This window comes from Myxocyprinus asiaticus, chromosome 10 (genome assembly GCF_019703515.2).
Source record: "Myxocyprinus asiaticus isolate MX2 ecotype Aquarium Trade chromosome 10, UBuf_Myxa_2, whole genome shotgun sequence".
Classification (NCBI taxonomy): domain Eukaryota; kingdom Metazoa; phylum Chordata; class Actinopteri; order Cypriniformes; family Catostomidae; genus Myxocyprinus; species Myxocyprinus asiaticus.
This window is the reverse complement of record NC_059353.1, coordinates 44,232,831-44,256,759: the sequence shown is the minus strand read 5'-3', so window position 1 is coordinate 44,256,759 and position 23,929 is coordinate 44,232,831. Positions and strand designations below refer to the sequence as shown.

At 36.8% G+C, this 23,929-nt stretch overlaps 1 protein-coding gene across 3 annotated transcripts in view; it reads right to left on the bottom strand.

Moving 5' to 3' along the window:
- The window catches only part of LOC127447376 (double-stranded RNA-specific editase 1-like), a 216,039-nt gene that overhangs the window by 121,192 nt on the left and 70,918 nt on the right, over positions 1 to 23,929 (bottom strand). For all 3 annotated transcript variants that reach the window (XM_051709208.1, XM_051709211.1, XM_051709209.1), the window contains exon 2: positions 18,729 to 18,816. The gene's annotated coding sequence lies outside the window, so the exon portion shown is untranslated. The remainder of the gene's footprint in view (positions 1 to 18,728; positions 18,817 to 23,929) is intronic.

Sequence of the window (23,929 nt, the reverse complement as noted above, 5' to 3'; positions counted from 1 at the left end):
ATTTGTCATTATTTTTGAAGACATCCTCACTATGCAACATTTTTCACAAGTGCCTAAAACGTTTGCACAGTACTGTACACACACACACACACACACACACACACACATGTATATATATATATATATATATATATATATATACATACATATACACACACATTTACATGCAAAACACATTTCTTTTATTTTTTATGGGATTCATATTCAACTGTATGTTATAACAGAATGGCACAATCATAAAACAAAACATGGCAACAAAGAAAAAAATGAAATGACCCCTGTTCAAAAGTCTGCATACCCTTAGTTCTTAATACTGTGTATTGCCCCCTTTAGCATCAATGACAGCGTGCAGTCTTTTGTAATAGTTGTCTATGAGGCCCCAAATTCTTGCAGGTGGTATAGCTGCCCATTCGTCTTGGCAAAATGCCTCCAGGTCATGAAAAGTCTTTGGTCGTCTTGTATGAACCGCACGTTTGAGATCTCCCCAGAGGCTCGATGATATTAAGGTCAAGGAGACTGTGATGGCCACTCCAGAACCTTCACCTTTTTCTGCTGTAACCACTGGAGGGTCAACTTGGCCTTGTGCTTAGGGTCATTGTCGTGCTGGAAAGTTCAAGAGCGTCCCATGCGCAGCTTTCGTGCAGAAGAATGCAAATTGTCTGCCAGTATTTTCTGATAACATGCTGCATTCATCTTGCCATCAATTTTCACAAGATTCCCCGTGCCTTTAGAGCTCACACACCCCAAAACATCAGTGAGCCACCACCATGCTTCACAGTGGGGATGGTATTCTTTTCACTATAGGCCTTGTTGACTCCTCTCCAAACATTATTGTTGTGACATAAAGCTCTATTTTGGTCTCGTCACTCCAAATTACAGTGTGCCAGAAGCTGTGAGGCGTGTCATGGTGTTGTCGGGCATATTGTAACTGGGCTTTTTTGTGGCACTGGCGCAGTAAAGGCTTCTTTCTGGCAACTCGACCATGCAGCTCATTTTTGTTGAAGTATCGTTGTATTGTGCTCCTTGAAACAACCACACCATCTTTTTCCAGAGCAGCCTGTATTTCTCCTGAGGTTACCTGTGGGTTTTTCTTTGTATCCCAAACAATTCCTCTGGCAGCTGTGGCTGAAATCTTTCTTGGTCTACCTGATCTTGGCTTGGTATCAAGAGATCCCTGAATTTTCCACTTCTTAATAAGTGATTGATCAGTACTGACTGGCATTTTCAAGGCTTTGGATATCTTTAAATATCCTTTTCCATCTTTATAAAGTTCCATTACCTTGTTACGCAGGTCTTTTGACAGTTCTTTTTTGCTCCCCATGGCTCAGTATCTAGCCTGCTCAGTGCATCCACGTGAGAGCTAACAAACTCATTGACTATTTATACACAGACACTAATTGCAATTTAAAAAGCCACAGGTGTGGGAAATTAACCTTTAATTGCCATTTAAACCTGTGTGTGTCACCTTGTGTGTCTGTAACAAGGCCAAACATTCAAGGGTATGTAAACTTTTGATCAGGGCCATTTGGGTGATTTCTGTTATCATTATGATTTAAAAAGGAGCCAAACAACTATGTGATAATAAATGGCTTCATATGATCACTATCATTAAATAAAAGACAGCTTTTTTGCATGATCAGTCATATTTTCAAAATCAATGCCAACATTTCACAATTTCTACCAGGATATGCAAATTTTGAGCACAACTGTGTGTGTGTGTGTATATATATATATATATATATATATATATATACACACACACATACACATACATGCATACACACACACACACACACACATATCAAGAAAAATGGAATCAGTTTCATAAACTGAATAGACTATGTGGCATATATATATAGATTTGAAAATCTGCCACTGTGCTATATTGTGTTGACAGAGGTCCCTGGGAAACAGATTGCCTTGGCTTTCCAACGGAGCACAGCATTCTGTCAGATAACTGGGCACTTGGCTGAACTATCCTTGCTCGTCCTTGCTTTCTGCCCCTTTTCAGGAAATTAAGTGGTGTATTGAGAGCAGAACATGATGGTTCTCAATAGGATGCCCATATTTTTGAGAGGACACTCTCCTCAGATAAGAAGGGCTCATGCCTGGCCTTCTGCTCTCTGACATGTGGCGAGTACAACTACCGGTACATGTGCTTCCATTTCCATCTTCTGTTCATACCTTCCAATAAGCCTTACAGGATAATACAATCTCTTTTGCAGACAGAGATTATTATTATTTTTTTAATCTTTCTTTTAATACTGGAATAAAGTGATTTCCATGATGTCCTGTTTAGCTCTTGAACATCTGCATTTTTCTGACAATGTGTTAAAATAAGGTCTGTCAAATTGTTAAATTTATCAAATTAGTTACAATATATGCCGTTTAACTGAATTGATTGCATATATATTTGCTGAGAATGCCCCTTACAATTCAAGATATATTGATTAAATAATTATAAATAGTTATATTTGATTAATTATATATAACTATACAGAGAGTTACACCAACTGCCCCCGGCTGAAAACAAGTGGTACTTATATGTACATATAAATATTCCTTCTTATGGTCCTGGGACATTAATTGTGGCATTATAAAATTAATGGCACTGAATTAACAAGTTAAATCGACAGCTCTATTTAAAATATGCTGAATCTACAGTGTCATGGCAAAATAATATGATGCTCTTGCTGGTTGCACGCAACAAACATGCGTGACGGGTATAGTCCGATTTACAAACGAAAGACGAAGGCCAGTTCTTTTTAATGAATTTGTCCAAATTACTCACAAATCACTCATTTACTAAAATGCATGTCAATGCTTTCAGCCATTTATAACTCTTATATAAAACCAGGAACAGTGTTTTGTTGTTCTTATGGTTTGTGAAACTTAAATCAGTGTATTTATAACATAAACTGACAACTTATAGTTAAAGATACACATTGGAAACAGAACTTGCTGGAAGCAGCTCACATTTTCAATGGTTGAATTTGCTACATATCTGCTTGCAAAATGGGACATCTCATAAAATGGCATAAGAGCGAGCATCAGTGCACGCCCAGGGACTCATACGCTTCCAACTTTGTGTTCAGAGAAACTGCCACAAGAGGACAATTACACAATGTATCAAATAGAATCGCACACTGGATGACTTTCTACAGTAAAATGTGTCAGACTTTCAAAAATGGTTGCATTGATCCAAAAAGGGGTGTCGGGGGAAAATAATGTCTTTCCAACCTGGCAGTATCTAATCCAGAGAGGGTAATGTGCTCTGTGCACTAACATTCATACCTCAGACCAAAAAGTCACTGCAAAGAATCAGATTTTTTACCTCCCATTACTGTATCGATATTTTAATGCCAAGAATCAATATTCTTCGTTAAACATATCATATAAATGTGGTGGATTGACCACCATTCAGATCAAGTGTGTGAAAAGATAAACATACTGCGACTAGACTACAGTTTCCGGGTGAAATGTCCACAGAGTGGTGCAAAAACTGAGTTTTTAGTTTGTCGTTTATTCAGTTTTAGCTGTAAATTGTGCACATTTTATTAAACATACACCCTAACCCAAATCCCAACCCTAAAGCTAACAGCCAGTCAAGATTCCCACCACTATTGCAAAGGCAAAAGGGAAGACTGATAGAGTGTGAGATAGAAATTATGATGTTCAGTAGGGATGGGAATAGTTAGGAATTTAACATTCCGAGTCATCTTAACGATTCTTTCAGTACTTCTGAGAAAGAATTATTTGGTCCTAAGCAGCCTGTTCCCAAAATATGACATCATTTAGATTTCCACAGAGCAGATATAACATTTTCTTGTTTTTTAATTTTTTTTAATGTTTATGTTATTTACTATATTAAACTGTGTGAAATATCAGTATTGTATTGGCATATCGGCCACCCTGCATTAAAAAACCCATATCGGTCGACCACTAATATGAAAAATCAGTTAGTAACGGCACTGCCTGATTGAAGTCTCACATTCCACAGAATGTGTTATGAAGCCTAATGTTGTACTTAAGGCTAGTAAGACTTCAACAGTTCTCATTTAATTTCAAACTGGACATTCATAACTTGCGTATCAATATAAGATTCATTCAGTAACCGCTCTGACTAATGTATACGTGTTTTGATTCACTAAAAAGAACCGGCTTAGAAAGAAAGTCATTCTTTCGGGAATTGGACAACACTGGGTGCGCTGCAGGGTTCAAGCTGCAGATTTAAAAGAACCGGCTCATTAGAGCCGCACTGCATGTATGACGCTGTAGATTCAGTAGCGGGCAGCACTGCTGCTGAAATGCACTGCTGAAAACACTGTCTGAGTAAGTAGTGTCCCGCATTGGCGTAAAATTGCACGCGAGAACCGTTAACCAAACAGAAATTAATGAAAATGACACGGTTCCGGTATTTTATTTTTATTTTTTTTAAATGGAACTGGTTCGGTTCTGAAGAACCGGTTCTCTGTTCCCAACCCTAATGTTCAGCTATACTGACAGTGTTGCCCATTCTCAGTTTCTGCAAGGTCGCATGAGCGACATTAAATCAAGTCTCTACACTTCCAGATCTCAGCCCTCAGGTACTTTCTCCTGGGACACTCTAAGAGATAAGATAAAGCAGAATAATGTGAAATCAGCTTAAAGGAATACTATTAGAGAATGAGAATGATAGACAATGTGTGTTGTAAGAGAGACACCTTACTGGGTCATGCTCAGATTGGCCCTGATCCACTCTGGCTTGAGCAAAAACATCTATATGAAATTCTGTCACACCAGTTTGGTGAGCAGGACACGTGCTGATTTAACAGCTGGAGCAAGTCTTAATCTTCTTAACTAGTGATAGGAATCATAAGGAATTAGGGCTCCAATTATTTTGAAAAAATAAAGGGATTTAAAATGCGATATGATAAAAAAATTAAAAAAATGAAGTGAGCAAATCAACATCAAGGGTGAGTAAATGATAGATGAATTTTCATTTTTGGGTGAGCAAACTTTCCATTTTAATGTACTGAAAGTCACTTTGGATAAAAGCATCTGCCAAATGCTTGAATGTAAGTGTAAACTTCAAACAAACAGTGGCGACAAGCAGTATGGATTGATGGACAGCAGTCTAACTGAACAGCAGACGGAGGTAAGATAATTCTACCAACATGCAAGGTGACACTGTCACTGTAATTTGCCTGTCTGCCTTATCGCACTGTGATCTGTCTGCACGCAGTGTTCCACAGACACATTGTTTAAACTCTGATCAATATATGATGTACGGGGTGGTGCAGTCATGATGGTGGAAACTATTGCCTGTCGTCCAGATGGAAAACATGCGTGCCATATGGCCCACAGCTACAGTATGATGGAATCAAGCCATCAGAGGCCTACATGATGAATGTAACCAAAACGCACCTCACAACAACTCTATCAGGATCAGAGCTACTGCGGAAATTAACATGTGCTTGACTTATTTAGAGATATCAATACAGATTTATTTGTATGAAAATGTTCCTTCCATTCCATGAATAAAAGTTGAGAGGCAAATGAGACTTACATTCAGCATAACTTCTCCTTTTGTGTTCAACGGAAGAAATAAAGTCATGTGGGTTTGGAACAACGTGTGTGATTCAATGATGACAGAATTTAGATTTTTGGGTGAACGATCACTTTAACTCTCCCAGTTACACTGCTTATTTTGCTAAAGTGCTGTGTAGAACCACAAGGAGGACAGAGACACAAACGGAGCGAGACAATCCCCTTTCTCCACCCTACTCACAACTGTCACATCTCCAGCGTGTAGATTGAACTCTGACTGCGCAGACAGACTCTCATGCTCTCCCCCACTCTGTAACCACAGTTCTAATTACATCAGCAGCATTAATCAAATAAAACCTTTATTTATGCTTCTGCCAGCATCTAATCTCATTGTTGAATGGCCTGATGAAATCACTGCGCCTGCACCCTGTAATGCACCGGTATTCAGCTTAAATAGAGGCATTACTGATTACACACAAGAAAGTATTAACGAGTATTAGCGAGTATTAACAATATGATGCAATTTTGCACGCCGATGGTTTGAATGTATCTGCTGTTAATTTGCACAGGTGATTTGAAGGAGAAGTTAATGTAAGCTATTCTGAGCATTCTAACTTCATAAAAACACACTTCAAGGTTATTATTGTTAATGGAACTATTATGAAGACAAAAACTAGCAGTGAAAAAACACTTGTGATAAAGTACAAAAAAAAAAAAAAACAATTAGCAAAAGAACAAAAACTACAAATGTGCTCTAAAATGCACACGAAAACTAAACAGTTGCGAGAAAATGACTTTAGTTTCCGTACTTTTAATCAATATTAGTTAGACTGATTCAAAGAATCAATTAATCGGCCATCAGACAACCAATCACATTTCGCTTGTGTCATTTTCTCATAGAGTTTATCAAGTGATTTCATAGGCTGATAGCAAGAATACTACAAAAAAAAAAAAAACTATTTATTTTTTTATTAAAACTTTAAAATTTAAAAAAACTAAATTGCAAAATTATCAGTTTCTCTGAATTTACTATTTATAGGTATGTGTTTGAGTAAAATGAACATTTTTGTTTTTTATTCTATAAACTACTGACAACATTTCACCCAAATTCTAAATTAAAAATATTGTAATTTAGTGTATTTATTTGCATTTATTTGCAGAAAATGACAACTGGTCAAAATAACAAAAAGATGCAGTTTTCAGACCTCGAATAATGTGAAGAAAACTTCATTCAAAGACGAATCTGCCCGATTCCAGCCTTGCTGAAACACCCCCAGATCATCACCAATCCTCCACCAAATTTTTTAATTTCACAGTGGGTGCGAGACACTGTGGCTTGTAGGCCTCTCTAACCATTAGACGACCAGGTGGAGGATCGTGATGACCTGATTTGTCTTTGAATTATATACAGGTGCATCTCAATAAATTAGAATGTCGTGGAAAAGTTCATTTATTTCAGTAATTCAACTCAAATTGTGAAACTCGTGTATTAAATAAATTCAATGCACACAGACTGAAGTAGTTTAAGTCTTTGGTTCTTTTAATTGTGATGATTTTGACTCACATTTAACAAAAACCCACCAATTCACTATCCCAAAAAATTAGAATACATCATAAGACCAATAAAAAAAACATTTTTAGTGAATTGTTGGCCTTCTGGAAAGTATGTTCATTTACTGTATATGTACTCAATACTTGGTAGGGGCTCCTTTTGCTTTAATTACTGCCTCAATTCGGCGTGGCATGGAGGTGATCAGTTTGTGGCACTGCTGAGGTGGTATGGAAGCCCAGGTTTCTTTGACAGTGGCCTTCAGCTCATCTGAATCTTTTGGTCTCTTTTTTCTCATTTTCCTCTTGACAATACCCCATAGACTCTCTATGGGGTTCAGGTCTGGTGAGTTTACTGGCCAGTCAAGCACACCAACACCATGGTCATTTAACCAACTTTTGGTGCTTTTGGCAGTGTGGGCAGGTGCCAAATCCTGCTGGAAAATGAAATCAGCATCTTTAAAAAGCTGGTCAGCAGAAGGAAGCATGAAGTGCTCCAAAATTTCTTGGTAAACGGGTGCAGTGACTTTGGTTTTCAAAAAACACAATGGACCAACACCAGCAGATGACATTGCACCCCAAATCATCACAGACTGTGGAAACTTAACACTGGACTTCAAGCAACTTGGGCTATGAGCTTCTCCACCCTTCCTCCAGACTCTAGGACCTTGGTTTCCAAATGAAATACAAAACTTGCTCTCATCTGAAAAGAGGACTTTGGACCACTGGGCAACAGTCCAGTTCTTCTTCTCCTTAGCCCAGGTAAGACGCCTCTGACGTTGTCTGTGGTTCAGGAGTGGCTTAACAAGAGGAATACGACAACTGTAGCCAAATTCCTTGACACGTCTGTGTGTGGTGGCTCTTGATGCCTTAACCCCAGCCTCAGTCCATTCCTTGTGAAGTTCACCCAAATTCTTGAATCGATTTTGCTTGACAATCCTCATAAGGCTGCAGTTCTCTCGGTTGGTTGTGCATCTTTTTCTTCCACACTTTTTCCTTCCACTCAACTTTCTGTTAACATGCTTGGATACAACACTCTGTGAACAGCCAGCTTCTTTGGCAATGAATGTTTGTGGCTTACCCTCCTTGTGAAGGGTGTCAATGATTGTCTTCTGGACAACTGTCAGATCAGCAGTCTTCCCCATGATTGTGTAGCCTAGTGAAACAAACTGAGAGACCATTTTGAAGGCTCAGGAAACCTTTGCAGGTGTTTTGAGTTGATTAGCTGATTGGCATGTCACCATATTCTAATTTTTTGAGATAGTGAATTGGTGGGTTTTTGTTAAATGTGAGCCAAAATCATCACAATTAAAAGAACCAAAGACTTAAACTACTTCAGTCTGTGTGCATTGAATTTATTTAATACACGAGTTTCACAATTTGAGTTGAATTACTGAAATAAATGAACTTTTCCACGACATTCTAATTTATTGAGATGCACCTGTATAGTACTAAGCAAAAGTTTTAGGCACTTGTGAAAAATGTTGCATAGTGAGGATGTCTTCAAAAATAATGAAATAAATAGTTTTCATTTATCACTTAATGTCATACAAAGTCCAGTAAACATAAAAAAGCTAAATCAATATTTGGTGTGACCACCTTTGCCTTCAAAACAGCACCAATTCTCCTAGGTACACCTGAACACAGTTTTTCTTGGTTGTTGGCAGATAGGATGTTCCAAGCTTCTTGGAGAATTCACCACAGTCCTTCTATCTATTTAGGCTGTCTCAATTTCTTCTGTCTCTTTATGTAATCTCAGACTGACACGATGTTCAGTGGGGGGCTTTGTGGGGACCATGCCATCTGTTGCAGGGATCCCTGTTCTTCTATTCTAATCTTTTCTATTTGCAAAAACATTTTATATTTCCTTTTGACACACTAAAGCTGAAGATATAAATAACCATCTTAAGACAAATGCTTTTGTGAAATATCTTATGTCCCTAAGACTTTTGCACAGTACTGTATATATATATATATATAAACTAGTGACATTTTCAAAACTATAATAACCCAGATTCTTTTCCTTGCTTGCATACTGACAGTCTGATGTGAACCAACCAATTAGAGACGGCCATCAGACAACCAATCACATTTCGCTTGTGGCATTTTCTCAGAGTTTAGCAAGTGATGTCATAGGCAGCTGGAGCAATTTGTTGTGCCATTTTAGAAAGAATACAAACTAAAACTACAACTACAAATAAAAATGTACCAGAAATAAAACAAAAAAACTTGCTAAATTAAAAAAAAAAATATTCTATCTACTTATACATATATTATAAAATAAAAAATTAAAACTAGTGACATTTTCAAAACTATAATAACCCTGACTCTCTTCTTTGCGTGCATGCTGACAGTCTGATGTGAGGGGTAAAAAAAGATTAAAAAAAAACAAAACAAAAAGAGCTTCCAGATGATAAACAACACCACAACACCCTGCAGACAAACACGGCAACCAAACAAAATCATAAATACTGTGATGCCATGCTGTATATTTTTTTCTTGTAGGTTCTGCCATGAGTAATTTATTTAATATTACAATTATTTATTTATTGTCCTCAATGCTTCTCTCTCGGATGCCACATACTGTCTCAATCTCATCACTCATGCCAATTTACGTCACCTCAAAAGAGACTGCCAATGCATACAGGTGGTTATAGGGAAAGGGTTGCCTCAGGCAGTCACTGTTTTGTTCAGGTCAAAAAATGTCCTTTGGAACAAAAAAGTGTCTCAAAGGAGCTGGAAATAAAAAGTCCATTTTGATCTCCTCTGAGAAAGTATGAGGGTAGAGTGGCAAATAGCAGGGGAACTCCAGTGATAAATTAAATTGAAAGTTTTTGACAAATACAAATTCCAGGAACTTTGAAAGTTCTGAAGCATGAGATTAGTTTTAACAATGACCAAGTTTTTGCCACACCTGTTAAAGGTACATTTTATATATATATATATATATATATATATATATATATATATATATATATATATATATATATTATATATATATATATATATGTGTCACCAATATGCAAGGAAAAATTGGTAATTCAATTTGGACAAAAATGTAGTAATATATATATTACCATAAATCAAACTGCATTTTATGATTTGTATTTTAAGACTACATTTTTGTCCAAATTGAATTACCAATTTTTCCTTGCATATTGGTGACAAAACAAGTTACTTCATCACTTGCAGAATCATATTGTTACTTATATCATATTGTTCACAAATGTTACTTATATTAGTGAGAGTCTGATTATCATACTTATGGTTCAACAGGGCTAAAGGCCCCCTGGGGTTAAAGTCACTTTTGATTTTATTTTCTCCCAAGACACTAAATAGTAACAAAAACTACCACAGTACTATCCCAAACACCTGTTTGCCACTATACACTGCAAAAATATTCCTGATATATGAGATTATTTCGTGCAATGTCTAACGTTTGATTTTGAGGTAATTTGATCTAATACTTAATATTTTTATAATGTTGCAAATTTATGTAGCTAATGAGTCCCTGAAATTATCACATTTATTTGAAAACAAAATACATTTGTCATTAAGTGTTGTTTAAGGTAATTAAATCAAGCTTTTTTTTTTTTCCAAGTCATTTTTTTAAATAACTGTCCAATAAGTGAATGGATAGTATTTGGAGTGAAAAGCCCCCCTTTTGCAGGGGATAAATGCCCTTATAAAACACAATTTTCTTAAGTGGGGCAATAGATTTGTCATGAAAAATGTTCAAAGTTGGCTCACACCGACTGATCCAATCATAATGGCGATCAATTTATTTATAGAATATTTGAGGTATTAAAAAATGCCAAATGTGAAATTAACAGGAAATGGTTAACCCTTTTCTGAAGGGGTTATTTTGCGAATGTAACAAACTTAATTTGTTACTGAAAAAAAAGCATCTTGCTGTCTCAAAAGTATTTGACTAAATGTAAATGTTCCTATATTTACACTATATCGCTATAACCCCCAAGAGGCCTTTTACCCCAAACGTGTGGGGTAAAAGGCTTCCTTGCCACCTTTATTAAAAAAAAATATATATATTTTATTTTTTTCTTCTTCACACAAATAATGTTGCTCCATCAATATTCAATAAAAAGACATGTATTTTTTCAATCTTGAAACCCCCCCACCCCCACCCCCCACCCCCCAAGTCCCGTTGTACCCTATTTCTATTTATACCATGTTTTATTATGTTAGACTTTACATTGTGTAAAGTTACTGGCACACAGGCAATTTTTATTTACATGCCAAGGCCAATTTTCACTCACATTTGCTGCTTGGGGAGCTTTATTCATGAAACAAAGGCAGACTAAATTTTTGTAAAATTGCATGTTAAACCATTAGTATTAAGGTTGCACCGATATGAAAACAAAAAATAATTTCCAATATATCTACTTTTCAATATATCTAATTTTATATATCTCAGAAGTCAAAGTCTACTATTTTCAAAGTGTTTTGGATGGTTTCCCTCATCATATAGGTAAGTGCCGATTTAACCGCTGTCACGTCTGTGTATGGCGTTTTTTCCATATCAACATTAGAAGGAGAAAGAATAAAAATGAAATGTAACAGTTTATAGTGTTATAATTATAATTATATAATTGGCCGCACCACTTCCCTAGATCAAATATGGTTGAAATTGAATGTATTTAGATTTATAAGAAGGGTCTCAGGTCTTGATTTGCACATTTGAACCAAACCCCAGCAGCCTTTAGAGTGGAAGACTTCTTAGAAGAAATGACTCAAGTGGACCCACGGCTGTGATGTTTAATGCCACGTAAAGCAGCCCACCAGCCAGGACAGCACTAATTCACAAGCTGAAGGCATCTTGGGTCAGGGGGCAGTCTAAACAGCTCTCGGTCATAACAGCCCTTTGCGAACTCCATACCATCAAACACATATGTGCCCCATAACGCAATAAAGCATTAGCAGCATGGTGGTTTCATGCAGTTCACGCACAGATGTGGAACCAGCAGATGATCACTAGTGAAACCTGCAATTTGCACCTGAGGTTCTTTATTTAAAAGCAAATGGCAAAAACAAGGTTAAAATGACAATAACTACTGTTTTTTTTTTTTCACATCTTATTCAATAAAAAAAAAAAAAATAATAATAATAATAATAATTATTATTTTAAAAAAAAGGCAGATAACTAAAAGACTAGATTTTTTCCATCAAGGTTCCAAAACATTTTGACGAATGAATTTCCATGACTTTTCTAAGATCTTTCCAGCAGTTTGTGATTACTGGAATAGGACTTTTAAAACTCATTCAAATGCAGACCAATTCACTGATATATTAAATCATAAATTGGAAATCAATTTGGCTATGGCTTGCGGCCAAGTTTTACTCAACAAAAGTGCAATATTTAGAGATAGCTAGAGCATGTATTACGGTACTTCCCATGACCTTTCCAGGCCTTGAAAACCCAATTTTGAAATTAACTGATTTCTTCAGGTTTTCCATGAATGTAAATCAGGATTTTTGAGCATTTTATCATTCACCGTGTGAAAATCTTAAGTTCAATTGCTTGAAAATGTACATTTGTCCTCAAACAAGCTGCACGATTTGGGATATCACACATGTCCATAGCACAAACACTGTGGGAGTTACACATTAGGAGCAATATTGATGCTTGCCTTAGGAAGCATGATTAATTAAAATTAAGAACAAGGCTTGTGGAATGAAAAATTTGGGTGGAAATCATTTTTGAATGTGGCAGTACAACTTAATTTCTACAAGACAACGCGTGGCTCATGATTTAAATCAGCCAGTCTGCATTCAGCACACCGATTAAACTCATTCAACACAACCTGATCAGATACCGGCACCTCCGTTCACTGTGCCTCAGAAAATGATAGCGTTCATGTCGTCCAACACATCTGCACTGAATAATTCCAGATAAGGGAATGCTCTGCAGAACCACAGTTCCCTGGTAAAGATCTGCAATATCATTGACAGCATGCGACTTCTTAGCCAAATGAAAAAAATAATGTTATTACATCAACAGATTTAAAAATCCTTTCTCCAAGCCTACGGAGCTTTGAAACGAGATACAGTACTAGAGCTTTATTAAAGCTCTTTAAAAAGGCCTGGATCAAACTTTAAAAGAAAAGTTCACCCCAAAATTATGGATCATAATTGAATCACCCCCATGCCGTTTTAAAGCCGTATTTGGTAAAGGTCACAAACCAAAGGCCCTCGGCCAGTTAACAAGCCAAAATAGGTCATGTATTGTGTTTTTCTTTATAACGCCCAGTCCACATGACAACAATCACACACATCTACATGAATGGCTATAATGGCAAGTCTCCAATCCTCAAGGGCTTCAGCTCTGCCATGTGTTAAGAGAAAGACAGGATGGCAGCTGCCCATAGATATCAACTGCACTTATTTATATTGACAGCATTTTCAATAATGATTAATGAGCATTCTGAGATACTATTCTTCTCACCACAATTGTACAAAGCGGTTTTCTGAGTTACTGTAGACTTTGTCAGATTGAACCAGTCTGGCCATCCTCTGCTGACCTCTTTCATCAACGAGGCATTTCCGTCCAAAGAACTGCCGCTCACTGGATGTTTTTTTTGTTTTTGGCACCATTCAGAGTAAATTCTACAGACTGTTGTGCGTAAAAATCCCAGGAGATCAGCAGTTACAGAAATACTCAAACCAGCCCATCTGGCACCAACAATCATGCCACGGTGCAAATCACTGAGATCACATTTTTTCCCCAATCTGATGGTTGATGTGAATATTAACTGAAGGTCCTGACCGTATCTGCATGATTTTATGCACTGGACTGCTGCCACACGATTGGCTGTTTAGATAGTCGCATGAATATGTAGATGTACAGGTGTACCTAATAAAGTGGTCGTGAGTGTGTATATATACAGTTTGTAAGTGAATTTTTTTAAAGTACAAATACTCCATGTAGTCTCTTAATAAGAATGAGGACATAAATATGGCCATGTTACGCATTAAAATGTCAATTTTCCAAAATTGTTTAAATGTCAACTACCATAAAAATTGGCATTATATTGCCCATTGTCTAATTTATAAAGTCTTGGAGATCAGGGGCAGTGGTGGCTCAGCAGTTAAGGCTCTGGGTTACTGATCAGAAGGTTGGGGGTTCAAGCCCCAGCACTGCCAAGATGCCACTGTTGGGCCCTTGAGCAAGGCCCTTGACCCTATCTGCTCTAGGGGCAATGTATCATAGCTGACCCTGCACTCTGACCCCAGCTTAGCTGGGATATGTGAAAAAAAGAATTTCACTGTATATGTGCAAAATGTATAATGTGTGATAAATAAAATTATAATTATTAATTAGATCATATAGGATCAGACATAAAGCCACAGTATCACACAGCAAGGAACCATTATCCCATACACATGATCGATGAACACTGTTATTTGATATTGCCAGTTCTGACACATAAGAAGTACTGGACTATTATGGAATTTAATGCCTCACTACCCGCATATGAAATAAAATAGAGATTCTAATATCGCTGTGAAAAGATGTATTGCTGTACTTCATACGAGAGGACGCCAGGCGCAATAAGATTTGTCTCTTTTCGATTCAGCCCACTGCAGCAAGTTCCAGATCTGCATTCCGCTGCACTGAAGTCCTGCATGTCTTATCAGTAGGGTCAACGATCAATAGGGTAAATAAGGAGGGTGGTAATCAGGACAGCAGAAGCTATGTTAAAGTCAGCGACTGGAAGGCACTGAGAGGGGTCTGTGGGTGACTGCAGCAATGAAGCGTTGTGAATGATGATGTAATCCATTAAGAAACAATACAACACAAAACAACTGACTACATTATCAAAAATGGTATTTTATACTTAAAAAGCACTGCAAAATATTCATAGATGTACAGTTGGATGGATGCTTGAAATTACATTGACAATTTAAATTTAGCTTCAACATAAGCATATACTATCGCTCAATCTCTAAGCTCATGGAAAGTCTGTCTTGTAATGTTTAGATAAAATTGCTAAAAAAAACAACAATTCTCTATGGAGAAAATGGAGGATTTGTACTTCCCCAACCCGACTGTTGACCTCTATAGCAGTCTGTCTCTGGTTCCAAAATTGTGGTTCTGATTCAAATAATAAATTGTAGGGATACCATTATCCAAATATGGGCATTACCACATGGTTATTTAATCTGTAAATAATTTCAATTGAATTTCCAGCATAAATAATTATATTGCAATGTATACAGTTACCATAATATAAAATTACTTGCACCATGAAATACGACTTTGGTCATACCGCCTACCCTACATGGGACCAGGAGAATGAGACAGAGCAAAAGAGAGAGATGTTTTCATGAAGCTTATGTAGTGGAAAAGAGTGAATGTCCTTGATTGAATAAGGATCTCTGGTATCTACAGTCTTTCTCCTGCATCACCTGCAGAGGAAGAGTGTGCAGGTGTTCATCTCCTGCGGCCCCCATAAGTCCTCACTGCAGTCTTAACGCTGTCGCTTTGTAAGACAGTTAATTCCTCAAAGCAAAATGAAACAGAATAAACCTTGAAGTGCCCAGAATCCCAGAATGCTCCAGACCCCAGGCACCAATGTCTTTAGATGGCTTACATATAAAACAAGTGAAGCTTTTCACCAGGGACGCACAAAGCCCAGAGGTTTTGTTAAGCCGCTGCAACAAGCGTAGAAACTACAGAAACAGTGCTCAAACAATGCCAGCTTTGAAAAGCCTTTCCCATCAGCCTGAATGAACATGGATTCTCTCAAATCGGACTGGCAGAGATATGCAGATCAGTTCGGGTTTTAACTTTGACAGGAGGAACCAATAGAATCCTGCTCTATTACTTGCCTTAAAATAGCACAGAAATAATGTAAGAAACTGAGAGAACACATTAAAAGCTGAACTGCTTTGTAACAGTGATGCTAATGAATGTAAGTGTATGCTGTCTAAATGTCAATAACAGAACACATCATTAGAGCTGAAAAATGAGAGGTAAATTAATCGAAGGACACGTAATTTCATCTTTGAGTCTCTGATGGCGAGTCCTGGAAAACTGGCACAAAGGCTATATTCATATCACCCCATTGTTTAATAAATTAATGCAACTCTTTAATTCTTAAAAGGATGCTTCGTATTACCATGAGAAATGGATGTCATTTTCCATTGGACATCAACAGTTTACATCAGAGAGCCTACTAGGGCTGGGTGACATATAAAATTATATATAAAATATAATTCAGTAAACAATAATTTTAAGCCTTTGAATCAATTTCTACTACATATTAGGGACAGGCATTTTTGAGTAATTTTGTAGTCGAGTACTCTAACCCACAAAAAAAAAAAAAAAAAAAAAACACGAGTAATCGACTACTCATAAATTAAAACGCAAGTTAAAATGAACATGTACCTGAAATGTATTTTGTTTTATTCACAAACGTTACCATGAATGGTTTCAAAATTAGGTAATTACAACAAACTTTGCTTTTCATTTGGGGAAAAAATTACATGAACAATATAAATTAATAAAAATGAATAAATAAACCTTAGAAAAATAGAAACCAATTCTGACGGCATTAGGGTAATGGACATATATATACACAACAGTTAGTTCCGGTCCTCGAATCTGATTGGACGAGAGACGTTCCATGAGCACTGATGGTCTGACACCATCAGCACTCGGATGCTTCACTGTGTGTGTATCACTCCGCTTGTGTTCGTGCCGTTCTAAACTAAAGTGTAAGAGCAGTGCAGATGTGTTAAGAGCTACTGTTTGCCTTTTTTTTTTTTTTTTTTTGACATTACATATGTTAGCTAGCAAGTGGTGGCAAAAGATCATTTTTGAGTGTAATATGAGCCAGTTGGTGACGTGAAGTGAATCCGCCTCAGCCACTGTTTACATACAACAGCGCTCCATGATCGCTACTACACTACTAAAGCTAGGAAATAGCTTTAAACGGCTTTAAACGAACAACTTCAGCATTACGGCTCATCACAGCTGAGAGACACAACAGACTGATTGATTACAGAACTCAAGGCGCTGGATAAATACTGTTTAAAATGGCGGAGGACATTGCGGTTTTTATAGTGAATGACTCTAGTGCACCGGCTACCGCGAAATAGAGAGGAATACCCCCGCTTGGACGGCTATTTTACCACTGAGAAAGCTGATCTTCAGAAAGCTGACAGCATCTCTGCTTGGGAGTGGCAACAGGTGATCGCACACGCTCCGTCTCTCTCTCTCTCTCTCTCTCTCGCACACACACACACACACACAGACACACACACACACAGACACACACACATCCATCCTTGTTTATCCAATAACTTGTTAGAAACAGCATAAGCCCTGATACTATTTCTGAAGTGACATTTTTGAATTACTAATGAAGGCTTGGTCGCATCATTTGTTTTGAAGCAGCAACAGCAGATTCTGATCCACCGCGTAAGAAAGTAGTTCCACGCACAAATGCGTTTTTATGACCGTACTCAGTTTTTCCTCATTTTTTTATATTTACTTGTTCACTGAACTGTTGTATATAAGCAATATCACACTCGCAATCGTGCTATAAGGCCCTAAATCAGCACTGCTGTGATTACCTACGGCACTCAGCCGCAGTGCTGATGTAGGGCCATATCGCACTCTTGCTTGTGTGATATTGCTTAAATAACCTGAGTCTACATAAAAGCCATTACATTTTTGCAAGTTGCTCCAACAAGAACCGAATATCAAAAGAGTAGAATTCTAAAAGAATCTAAATATTACAAGTTTTGCTTGTGCTACACTAGGCTTTGCTTTCAAAAGCACAGACGGCATCATATTTTCTTCTCTCATCCAAACCCTTGCCATCACACATCCACAGCGCCCCCATTGGACTCAATTGTAACTGCGAGATTTAGTAAGAGATTCTGATGGAAAAAACAGTATTCAGCTCTCCTCATGGCAGGCAAATGCGTAAAGAAAAATACATTTGCAATATTAGAGTAGGTAGTGCTTTTAATAGTCGACTAGATGGTGCAGAACGAGTACTCGATTACTCGTACACATCCCTACTGTATATACTGTAACTCAACATTTATGCATTTGCTCTTAAATGGCCTTTCAATCAAACAGCCATTCTAGCATGCAAATGCAAAATGCAAAAAATAATTTAGTTAAAAATTATCAAGGCGTGCTTTCCATTCTGTTTTTTTACTAAATGAACATGGAAGATTGAGATTTATTCATTTTCTTTAATATGCTCCAATATGTACATTCGTGTGCAACGTATGCAACATGGGGACATGTACATTTTTTGATTGCTGACGCTAAAACAAATTTACAGAATTTTTACGATTGATGTCTAAACCAGAAATACTATATCATTGCAATATTTACAGTCTAGCTACATTTTTATTACCAGAAAAATGGTTGCGAATATAGTGTGAATATCTGATATATCGGCCAGCCCTAATGCCGACTGTTCTGAGACAGTCCTACAAAAGAGAAACTCTACATATCAACAACAGGAGCAACAGTTTAAAATAAAGCATGTTCATTTTACAAAAGTTTTATTTTGTTGCATCCTTCCTATTCAGTCAGTATTCCACCTTTCTTCTTCATAAGAATATCCTGTGTGTTTAAACGTGTTTTAAACTGCATATTTACTTACCCGCTGTAAAACAGCAGTGGATGATGTTCCAATGTCTAACAAGGTACTTCTTCTACAAGGTACTTCCAGCTGTACTCTACAATCCTTCCTGAAACACAGGAATAAAAAAAAACAAATAAAAAAAAAAACACATCAGTCCAGGGGCCTGTACCATGAAGCTAGTTGAACAAACTCAGGGTTACATGATTGGTTTTGAGTTGACAAAACCAAACCAATCCTATCAGGCTTAATTGGTACCACAACCATCTTTATCAACTTTCCCTGTCATCTCTAAATTTAATCCTGAGTTTAAGATTAGTTCACGCAAGCGTACGCATGAATGAGTGACGTTTGCAACGAACAGCCAATCGCATGAAACATGGAGAGAGTGAGAGAGATAGAGATAGAGATAGAGAGAGAACGCAATTCACTTCTCGTGAGAGAGTCAGCGGGATTTACTTCTCTGCTGAAGGCTGATCGTTATGAAAATTTTAATTTAAAAACATTTAAACGCCACAACAAGATTGTTATAAAAATATGAAAATTAAAAATGCATTTACACAGCACAAGAGAACACCATGAAATGATTAAGAATTAAAACACATCATATACACAGCACAAGGGATCACTGTACAATTATAAAGAAATTAAAGACATTTACACAGCAAGAACAAACACCGCAGCTGCTGCGAGAACTCAAGAGGACTGCTGGAAAAAACTTCTGAATGTGATTAAAATATAAAACAGCTGATCTATGAATGTGTGAGTGAATTCATATAGGTCCACAACAACAACACAGGCTTATTCATTTTAAAAGCTTAAAAACTTTCAAATATAAATGCTTTTCACATTCACTTACATTTTAAACATGATATCATTTAATACAATTACAAATAAATATAGGCTACTATTGAATAATTAAAAAGTGAGCACTCGGAATACTGTACGCATATAATAATAAAAAGAGAGGGTTTGGGAGGCATTCATCCCTTTCTATAGCATCTTGAGTATTTAAGCTTTTAATATTTTAAAATCGATCATTAATCCATTTTACTAGCTGTTTTATAGATAGCCTAACATTATATTATGTGTATATTTTCATCGATATTTTATGGCTAAAGTAGGTCATTGAAAAACAATTATAGTGTATTTAAATAATATACAAGACTCCATCTGCTGAAAATCTATATTTAGACTCTCGAATAAATAATTTATCATGAAGAGTTGATTTTGTAGATTTCTAAGATTCTTTCTGTAAATTACGCATTAAAGGAATAGTTCACTCAAAAATGTTAATTTCTCTCATCATTTACTCACCCTCATGCCATTCCAGATATGTATGACTTTCTTTCTTCTGCAAAACAAAAACAAAGATTTTTAGAAAAATATTTTGGCTCTGTAGGTCCATACAATGCAAGTGAATGGTGGCCAGGTTTTTTCAAGCTCCAGAAATCACATAAAAGAAGCATAAAAGTAACCCATAAGACTTCAGTGGTTTAATCCATATCTTCAGAAGCGTTATGATAGGTGTGGGTGAGAAACAGATCAATATTTATGTCCTTTTTTTCCCTATAAATCTACACTTTCAATTTCACATTCTATCACATTTTGAAAGTGAAAGTGAATGTGGAGATTTATAATAAAAAATAACTCAAAATATTGATCTGTTTCACACCTAAAGCGATTGCATTACACATATATTAAGAAGACATATATTAAAAACACTGGAGTCGTATGGATTACTTTTATGTTCCCTTAATGTGCATTTTGGAGCTTCAAAGATCTGGCCATCAACACTTGCATTGTATGGACCAACAGAACTGAGATATTCTTCAAAAGTCTTCGTTTGTGTTCAGCAGAAGAAATAAAGTCATACACATCTAGGATGGCATGAGGGTTAATGAGAGAATTTTAATTTTGGGGGGTAAACAATCCCTTTAAGAGACTCGATGGAGTGACTTCATTGTGTCAAAGATGTCACTTTATTCACAGCTGATTTGTTCAGAATCTGTTAGCGACCCGTTACCCAGAAAAAAAAACCCTGCTACAGGGAAGGTTAACTGTGCAGCATGATTTACAATGGTGATGATGCAAACTAAACTAAATCTTACCTAGCTAGCCACCTAAACCGGTTTCATGGTACAGGCCCCAGAGCTCAAGCTGATCCTAAGCTACTCAAATAAGAGCAAACTTCAGGGGAAGCTGCTAAGAGAAAGGTGCCCCATTCCTCCAAAAACCAGATGTTATACATGTTCTTCATTTCCACTCAAGCATCACAGTTTAAACACCTCAATAAAACCTGGGAAACTTTAAATGAGCTTCATCCTCCATTCCAATGTGGCAGGCAGCTGATCTAGACCTACTTGTGTGAGGGAAGTACTGGGCTGCAGTAGGTTGTCACAATATTAAACAGCCACGCTGAAATGCCTATTTTTGGATAATCCAGAGAATTACATATTTTTCAAATGAAAGGTACTTCATCAGTACAGAGTTATTTTCTCTTTTTATCCATAACTTTATGGACGCAAACCAAAAGATCAGATTATTTATAACAAATGAATGATACATCTGGCATCAGTGCAAAAACAGCTTCACATTATGCAACAGGTGAGTGAAAAACACATGACTCAAAATGGTAAAAACCAAGGCCACGTCCACACCAATTGGTTTTTGTTTGAAAACGTATTGATTTTGCTACGTTTACATCTCTCATCCACACTAAAACAGCATTTTCTTCTACCAAAAACTGAGACCGCATTTATTTGAATCAGTTTTTGTTTGTAAACATAGTTTTCAATTCCTAACTAGGGATGCACCAATCCCATAGACATAGTTAAATGGATCGGGTATTGGTCCAATAACATAGTTGTTATTGCAAAAGCACCATTTAAGTAGTTCATATGTATCGTGCATTACACTGAAAGTCTCTTGAAGTCATACAATAGCTGTGTGTATCACAAAAGGGCGCATTTAATTAATAAATATATACTCTGCATGTGTGCTTCAAAGCGAATGAGCGCTGCTCTGTTGTCACACACTCACAGCACGCACAAGGCTCATGATGCGCTGCTGTTTTCAGCTCACAGAGCGCCAATATTTGTGCACTCCACACAAACTCCATCTCAGATGTAGATACTCGATACTTTGGTTCGCATATAACATGCATTGAGAATGGCACCGGAGGAGCGTTTCAAAATATTTTGAAATGTAAAGAATATTAAAACTTCTATGAACTACACACAGAAATTCAAAGGTCTTCCTGGAGTGTTCTGCCAAAAGAAAAGCCTCAGGGTTTTAAAGTTTTAAAGAAATTCTGACTGAAATATTACTATTGTATAAAACTACTGTAATATTAAATAACAAACTATTATTATTATCATCAACATTATCATTAATGTTACTACTGTATTACAAAAAAATATGTTACTATTATGCACACAACCGTGACCACACAATGGCGCACATCAATTGAATTCTATATTAATGCATATATTAATGCAGAGTTTAACAACACCCTTTAATAACTAACAGAAACAGTGGGTGGGATTGAACAAGGGCATGTTTTTACCTTTGTACTGATGTCATTGGATAAGTATCATGGTTAAGGTCTTTATGGCAGTGGATGTGTTGTCAGCATTACTGTGCTGTACAAAGCAGACAGCAATCTTAAAAGGTTTCAAACTGTGGTTTCACCCCTAACTGCTACAGCCTTAAGAAATGCTGTCAAAGGAGTGGCTACATCTCTTTGTTATCATAAATACAGCTCTGAGTGTCAAGTAAAGAAAAGAGACTCAATAGAGGTTTCAAAATAAATGACATCATGGCCGTGCTGAAATGGAGTTCTAAAAATAGGGTGCGGATACCATCATACTAATCCAAAGAAGAGTGACAGCACAGTTCAATTAGGCATTTTATAAAAGAGATGTATAGAGACTGTAAACACACCTCCTTTCACAAGCATAATAACATCCATCCGCTGTCTTTTATTACCTGCTTTACCACTGCATTCTCAGCCAGATGGTTTTCTTAACTTAAGCTCTATAGAATGGATAAGTCATGAAAACGCACACCGCTTTGATGCATACATGAAGTCCAATTTCGGCATGGCCCATACAGTGAGGACTAGGACTGGTCTCTTCAGCTGAAAAAAAAAAAAAAGAAAAAAAAGTAGGCCTCTCTCTATTTTTCTGCCACTGGTCGATATTGGATATGCTCTTAAATGGGTGAAAAGTTTCATTCATCTTTCCAGGAGTCATAATTTGGATTTAGGTCTGCCGTCATTATTAAATTAAATAAAATAGTCTGATTGCGGTTACTTGAGAAAACCGTGATTATTGTGCACTTCAAATTCCAATCATATTTTACTGTCCAAATAAGGGCATTTTCAGCAAATATATAAATATCCAGAACGGCACATTTGTGTCTTCTTTTCCAATGTTCTAGCAATATGCAAGCACTCCAAATTAACTCAGAGCGTCTAACTGACCCACACGCGGACCCGCACAAGCGGTTCCTGAAGAACACATGAAGATTAAAAAAAGGTTTTAAAAGCACTGTATTATGCATGTGCCATTTTAATATGTTTCAGCTGGCAACAATTATTTTAACCCTCACTGATGCAGTCTGTAGTTTCTCATTTCTTAAAATATGCCGGATTTTGATAGCGAACTCAAAGCACTCCGGTTTCACTTTAATTCAACGTTCGTCCAATGGCAAATGTTCCAGGTCATTGCAGGTTTAATGACAAGCAGTGACTAAGAGGAGGAGACACCCGTTTATTCTATTTGAAGAAACAGATTTTCAAATACATACAGAATGTCTTCCTTCATGAAAAATAAGGGCTCCTGGGAGTCAGTTTGCAAAAATGTAGTTACAGTAATATTTATTCTATGAGATTAGGTTATTTTTTAATGATTCCCACCTCTAGACTTAGTACATGTCCACAATTATCCGTTTTCAACTGAAACCTCAGTTTTCAGTTTTATAACGGCATTGATTTGCAAAGTATGCAGTACTAGCATTTTCGAAAGTATCCGTTTTTGGTGGAGGAAAAAGCCATTCCAGTGTGTATGAAAGGTGTAAATGCAAATCCATGCATGTTAACAAAAACTTAGTGTGGATATGGCCTGAGTGAAGACAGACACCTAAAAAACCTCCAGCAAGTGTGGGAAGAAAAAAGCAAAAGCAAAACGGCCTTATTTTCTGCTTCAAAGCAACAAGGT